We start from the raw sequence: 7404 nt of genomic DNA on the forward strand, positions 1-7404 counted from the left end.
CTGCACTACTCTCATCCTGTCCAGAAACCTTGGTTCAGCGCGGACATACCCAAGGCCTGGGAGCTCACTCATGTCCTACTTCCATGGAGACTGGTGGCTAGCTGCTACACAGCAGGTACTCTCAAAACCATCCCCTCTTTGCCTGCGTTTGGGATGAGGTTTATCCCCAGTTGGGCCCAAACACTGCGTTCCATTAGGGTAGGGCCTATGCTGGAAGTAGAGACCCCTCAACTGAGAATAAGGATGGACCAGGTGCCTGGAGGCCGGAGAGCATAGAGGTAACAAGGCGGGAAGTGTGAGGGCACCAAGAATCAACCTGACCTACTTCAGATCTTGAGGTAGAATTCATTCTGCTCAGAACCACCCCAGTGACCCTCTGTCCACTTAGGGCATGGGTTGGTTCCCCCTGATTTTTTATTTGGAGCAAAATCAAAACCATGGGGTGCTTTAATAACCGGTAAATGTGTCCAGGGTAGCAAAAGTGGGGGGACAGCAGGGATGAGAGAGGAAAGCTCTTGCAGCTCTGGCTATCTAATGCTGCACCGTTAGGCCTAATCATCAGCTGAAGCAATTTTTGTAGGTTGTGGGCTCTCAATGTGAATGGCCCCTTCTGCCAGGGCAATGATAAAAGTTCTCAGTGGCAGCATTGTCTAAGTTAGTTCCCCTGTTCAGTGCAACAGCAGAGTGTAGCCGACACTTATCCCACCTGCTTCAGCGTGGCATTGTTGAGTGGGTACCCACCACTTCACCCAGAGGCCTCTCCGCCAGTGCTTTAGCCAAGAAGAGCAGGGAAAGATGAGGCCTTTCAGCTGTGACCTTTCTGCTGGCAAATCTCTCACTTGATCAGTCCCCGATATGTTTAATGTGATATTTGCAGGGAAGATGACCTTCATTAAATGATAAGGTCAAGTGCACCTTTGGGGAGGTAGTGGACAGACAGCGTATGAGTCACAAAGGAGACAGAAAGGAGGACTCACATCCCTCCCCAGGGTGTTTTCTGAATCCAAAAAGATTGAAAAAGGTCTCTAGGGCAACGGTCACAGTACTCAACATTGAAGGGAGTTGAGCACCTGCTGGCTCACCAACAAGCTCCTCATATCCTCGATAAATAAAAGCAAAGCGTCAATGTGAGGCCTGGCTGCCTCACAGTGCACTTTGCTGAGCCCTTGGGAGGCACTGAGAATCGACTCCATGGCAATGGATTTGGTTTGGTGGTAGTTTTGGGAGGAGCTCAAGTGCTTAATTTAATTCAGCTGGTGAAAGGCACGGCTCTCAGCAGCTCTGTCCAGAAGCTTCCCACCCATTCTAAAAAAGTCAAGGTTCCAAGACAATTTCCTAAAGGCCCTAGGAAAGTGCAAGAAATAGTTAGGACCACAAAGTATAGCTGCCAGCGAGTTTTTTAAGTCTGTATGTAGTTTGCAGATGCCTCTAAAAGCTGAGCAGTCAGATATTCTCAAATGAGATGCAAGGTAAAATATCACTCCTGGGGCCCTAAAGATGTCATTTATTGGATCTTGCCCATTCCCCCCGCACCTCCCCCCCCAAGATCCTTTGAAAAACCAGCCTGGTAAAAGCAAAAGAGACATGTTTTGGGGTCAAGAACATTTACATCTGTATCTTGGCTCTGCTTTTTACTAGCAAGGTATCTTAGTCATTTAGTGCTGCTATAACAGAAATACCACAAGTGGATGGCTTTAACAAAGAGAAATTTATTCTCTCACAGTCTAGTAGACTACACTCCAAATTCAGGGCATCAGCTCCAGGAGAAGGCTTTCCCCCTGTCGCCTCTGGAGAAGGTTCTTGTCATCAAAATTCCTCTCGATGAGGAGCCTCTCTGCAGAGGAACCCTGGGTCCAAAGGACACACTCTGCTGCCAGCACTGCTTTCTTGGTGGTATGAGGTCCCTCACTCTCTGCTTGCTTCCCTTTGTAAGATGAAAGGTGGTGCAGTCCACACCCCAAGGAAACTCCCTTTACATTGGATCAAGGAGGTGACCTGAGCAAGGGTGTTACATCCCACACTAATCCTCTTTAACCACAGGCAGTGTTTATGATTTATAACACATAGGAAAATCACAAAGTGGTGGACAATCACACATTACTGGGACTCATAGCCTAAGCAAGTTGACACATTTCTGGGGGACACAATTCAATTCAAGATACAAGGTGACTGAGCAAGTTACTAAATTTCTCTTAGCCCAAGTTTCATTATCTGCTGAAAGGAATTATCACTTGGGATACTTTGGACTGCAAGCTGCAGAAAACTTATTTCTACAAAAATACCCTACCTTATTTCTAAATTCTAAAAAAATCAAGGGGTTGACTGGCTCAAGTATCACCGAGCCCAGAGTAGCAGCGTCACTCAGTCCTGGCCCTGCTCTCTTTTCCTGTGGTTGTCTTGGCTCTTCCCTCCTCTGTGGGTTCAGCAGTGGAGAAATGGTCGTAATAGTTCCAGGCCTAATATCCACAACTACAAGGTCCAAAGAAAGAGACTATCTCCTCTAATAACTGTCTCTTCAGAGAAGGCAAACTTCTTTCCCAGAAGCCCTCAGCTAACTCCCCCTTGTCTCCTAGTGGCCCAAAACAGTCATATGATCATTGCTTAACTAGTTGCTATGGTGAGGAGAATATCATGCTCCAATTAGCCTAACTGCTGCAAGGATTCCTCTGGGAACAATTAGGCCCATCCCTGGAGCTGGGAGTGGGATCCACTTACTGGGAAGGTACAGTGCTGCATGCGGGGGGGTGGGGGGGGCGGAAGCTGGAGTAGTGTCTGGGGAGGGGAAGTGGATGCTACTGGTTAGGTGGCCAGCAATTCCAATGCTAGTGCCCAATTCACCACAGGTTGTAAGAAGTAGCTGAGATGTGTGGAAGTGCTTAGCCCAACCCCTGACAAATAGTAAATGTCAGCAAGGGCGAATTTCTCAAAGGTGGCAGGTGAGGAAGATGAAGGTAAGTCTGAAACGAGTCACTAACACTCCTGAGGGCCACAGTTCAGACAGCATGCTTCTAAATGACTTTACATTCTATTCTAATAACTAAAGCATCCCCCAGACAAAAAAATGTAGTATATCGGAGTTAAGAGCATCTTCAGGATGTTTATAAATTCTGGAGTAGGAATCAGAAGACCCCTTATTGGCTGAGAGACACAACTTGTCTGAGCCTTCATTTCCTCCCATTAATTTGTACCTCTCATTAATTGGTTCATTGTCACCTTTGTTAAGTGGCCTTACATCATTTCCATTGGTGCCCAAAAGGCTGCAGCACTACCCAACAGAACTTTCTGTACTGATAGAAATGCTTGCCACGCCATCCAATACAGTACCCACTAGCCACAAGCAGCTGTTGATCACTTGAAATGTGACTGTATAACTTAGGAACTGAATTTTTAATTTTAGTAGCTTTAGCATCAATTTAAAAAGCCCCTGAGTGGTACAAATAGTTAATCACTTGGCTGCTAACCAAAAGGTTGGCAGTTTGAATCCACCCAGAGGAGCCTGGGAAGAAAGGCCAGGCGATCTACCTCAAAAATAAATAAATAATCAACCACTGAAAAGCCTATAGAGCACAGATTATGAATTAACTAGTTGGAATTGATGGCAACTGATTCCCCACCCCCCCCTTTTTTTTTTAATTGTGCTTTGGGTGAAGGTTTACAGCTCAAGTTAGTTTCTCATACAAAAACTTATACACACATTGTTATGTGACCCTAGTTGCTCTCCCTATAATGTGACAGCACACTCCCCCTTTCCATCCAGGATTTCCCCTGTCCATTCAGCCAGCTCTTATCCCTTTCTGCTTTCTCATCTTGCCTCCAGACTGGAGCTGCCCATTTAGTCTCAGTATCTGCTTGAACTAAGAAGTGCTCTCTTCACAAGTATCATTTTATGTGTTATAGTCCAGTCTAATCTTTGTCTGAAGAGTTGGTTTCGGGAATGGTTTTAGTTTTGGGTTAACAGAGAATCTGAGGGCTATGTCTTCTGGAGTTCCCCCAGTCTCAGACCATTAAGTCTGGTCTTTTTACTAGAATTTGAGGTCTGCACCCCATTTTTCTCTGGCTCCATCAGGGACAGCAACTGGTTGTAATGTGAATTTAAATTGCCACATGTGGCTAGTGGCTACAGCACTGGACAGCACAGCACTAGACTGGCGCTTCCTGAAGACTGAGACAGAAGCTTCTTTTTCCTCCACATCTCACTCCAGCCTTGAGTCAAGTGTGGGACCCTCCATAAATCCATCTGACTGACTGGTGAGCAGTCCCAGTTTGCACAGAATCATAAATCGACCCTTTCAGTGAAGGTGAAATAACTGACCCCTGGAAGCTGTGTAGTATAATGGAGCAAACCGGAATTAACCTGGGCACAAGAGTGGGTGCGGCCTGCTCCATTCGCTGTGGAAAAGGACTGCTCTATTATGCAGGTGATTACTTAGACTGTAGCCGGTCAGTGTCTCTGCGTGTTAATTAAGTAAACATGAGCGGCCCTGGAAGGGTGAGGAAAAGCTGCCCACTCTTTACCTTCCCAGTGGATGGCCTCCATGCTTGTCCCCTGCTCACCTGAGGCACTTGCTGAGATGATACAGGCTTGAAAAGGGGTGGGAAAGAAACCCAGGAGCTGAGCGGACAGAATGCATTCTCATTTGGTAGCTGAGAAAATCGCCTCTTCTACCATTGTGTTCGAAGAACGCTGCCGCTGACACTCTCTCAGGGCGTAACCATAGCCCCAGTGAACGAGGCCCTTTCTTCTCCGAGCGCTGAACATTTCCATAGGCTCACTTCACCTCTCTTCACCACGGAAAGGGAGAGCTGACAGCTCCATGACATCCGAAGGCAGATTCGATTCCTCAACCACCCCAGCTCCACCCCGTTGTCATCAAAATGATCAGAGCTCTGCCATCTTTACACTGGATCCAAAGGGTTTAGACTGGGAGGTTGTCTTTCTGCTGGGGTGGGGAGTAGCTTATCTATAAAAAGCTCCCCAGCTTCTGAACTGAGTTGTGAAGCTCAATTTGTTGAAATTTCTTCCTATTCTCAGGGTATTTATTACGGCCTGTGCGCCACCTAGAGGCCGTTGTCTTAAACTCACACCCAGGCCCACCAACCAATCTCTCACTCCTCTATGCGTCTCTCATTTTTTGAAGTGAAACAAAACAAAAAAAAACCCTACTTTGCTGAATAGAATTCATTTTGCTTCCACCTTCTCAAAGTTGGCCTTCCGGGATCCTAAACTCCTTTCACAGAACCTACGGCCTGAGGAAGACCTACACAACCAGTCTTTCCAACACTTTCTACCGTGTTGCTGTTGAGCCGACCCTGACTCATGGCCACCCGTGTGTGTCACAGTAGAACTATGCTCCGTAGGGTTTTCAATGGCTGCTTTTTTCTAAAGTAGATATCCAAGGCTTTCTTCTGAGGCATCTTTGGGTGGGCTCAAACCTCCAACAATTTGGTTGGCAGTCGAACATGTGATCCGTTTGCACTACCCAGGGACTTCTACACTTTCTAGCCTCTACAAAGGAAAAAAAATCTTTTTCAGTTTGTTCCCCTGCTTAAGAAAGATGAGATGAGACTTCCTGCTTATGTTCCCAACTTATGCTAGCTCTCTCTGTGCCGTGGGATGTCCACAGCTACCTGAGCTACACTTCTGGATGGGGTCGTATATGTGGGATTCAATCACCCAGGACTGAGGATTCAGTTCATCTTATCCTCCTTCCATGACCACACCTGTGCCACATAGCACAGATTAGAAGCTGCCCCCAGGATTATACACCATTTTAGGGGAGCCCTATACCAAATATTTTCAGGGCAGCTGATTTACCTAAAGGCCCCCGGGTGGTATAAACAATTTGCTCTCTACTACTAAAGGTTGGCAGTTCGAACCAACCCAGTACCATGGTGGAAGACAGGCCTGGCAAATTGCTTCCATAAAGATCACAGCCAAGAAAACCCTATGGAGCAATTCTACTGTATAACACATGGGGCCATCATGAGTTGGAATTGACTAGACAACAACAGATTTGAGTCTTTTGGTTTTGATTTACCTGGGCTACATAGGCCTAGCTTTTTTTTTTTTTTTTTTTCCTCTGGAGTAGAAATGAGAAAGAAGTCAGCAAAATGGACTTAAACCTTGCCCTTGGCCCACTGCCAACCCTGGTTGTGCTCCCCGGTTGGGTGTGCCTCTGAAACTGTAGTGGTATTGCGAAAAGGAGGAGCCACAGCTCATTGTTGGGGGGCTTAGGTGAATCAGGTCTTGGCTGGTGTTTCCTGGTCCAGCTTTAAAGTGACTCAGAGAAAGCCGTCACTGTAAAATATGACTAGGGGGATGCCACTGCAGTGGCTAGAGGACCTGAACCAGAAGATTTGGGACCAGACAGGCAGGAGGCAGCTCTGAGTGCCTGGACCTGTTGATATAGTGGCTTCTGGGCTTGTGTGTCTGAGAATAACCAGATGAGTCAAGGAAGGTGAAGTCTACACTTCTTTCTTCCTTCATCATGTAGTACAGTTATTATCTTATTGCACAATAGAATGGGCTCTCTTGTAGAGATGGCTATTACCATATGTGTGGCTTCCAGTTATTTTCATATTATGAAACTGTAGTTCTGAAAATGCCACTTCCCAGGGAGAAGGGGATTGGAACACCAGAGTGAGTCATCATAATAGTGACAACTAACATTTATATAGCATTTAATGGTTTATAAAGCACTTTTCACAGACATGATCTCATTTCTCATCCCAGAGAGCATGAGGAAGAAGGGGGAGTTTATAGGTGGCATTAGGAAGGGCTGCGTCATTTATTGGTTTCAAGGAACTGGTGATCATCTCAGCTCTGCACATGGGGCTTCAAACCTCACATGTCTTCTTGGCGGAAAATAGGAACTCAACAGGAGGTCCCCCCAGGAATGAGAAAATGACACATCAGAAAAAAGTAGACTTGACTTGGAATTATAGGAAATATGAGGTGTGAAGGCTCCTGAAGCCGAACTCTAGGCCAAGATTTCTTGGTCAATAAGTGGGAAACATTGGGTTAAATAATGTTAGCTTATTCTTTGAAGTATTTCTCAGACCCTTTAATATGCTAACGTGCATGTGACTTTTCAAAAGGAGGTTTGAGTATATCATGTTCCTAACACATATTTGATGACGGGACAGTGTTTGAAAGGAATATTCCTCAGGACTCACTTTGGGAAATGTAGACTAGGCAAGGTTGGTCCCTGAGGTAGGGACACTGAAAGAAATGGGCCCAGGGAGAGACTAAGACCACCAAAAGGTAGAACTAAAGCGCTTTCTAGGGAGGGTGATGGAGGCTGAAGATCTCAGCAGGATGGTTTGAAGCCCGGAGAAGGAGAACAGAAGGGAAGGGGTTTACTCCTGGATGAGTACAGGACAAGTTTGAGGGCAGAAAGTCAG

General features: G+C 46.2%; 1 long non-coding RNA gene across 1 annotated transcript in view; it reads right to left on the reverse strand.

Annotated features, from left to right (window-relative positions):
• Positions 1-4950, reverse strand: part of LOC126078321 (uncharacterized) — a 67689-nt gene extending 62739 nt beyond the window's left edge. The window contains exon 1 of the long non-coding RNA XR_007518026.1: positions 4555-4950. This is a non-coding gene — a long non-coding RNA (uncharacterized LOC126078321). The remainder of the gene's footprint in view (positions 1-4554) is intronic.
• Positions 4951-7404: the final 2454 nt, after the last annotated feature.

Source organism: Elephas maximus, chromosome 6 (assembly GCF_024166365.1).
Source record: "Elephas maximus indicus isolate mEleMax1 chromosome 6, mEleMax1 primary haplotype, whole genome shotgun sequence".
Classification (NCBI taxonomy): domain Eukaryota; kingdom Metazoa; phylum Chordata; class Mammalia; order Proboscidea; family Elephantidae; genus Elephas; species Elephas maximus.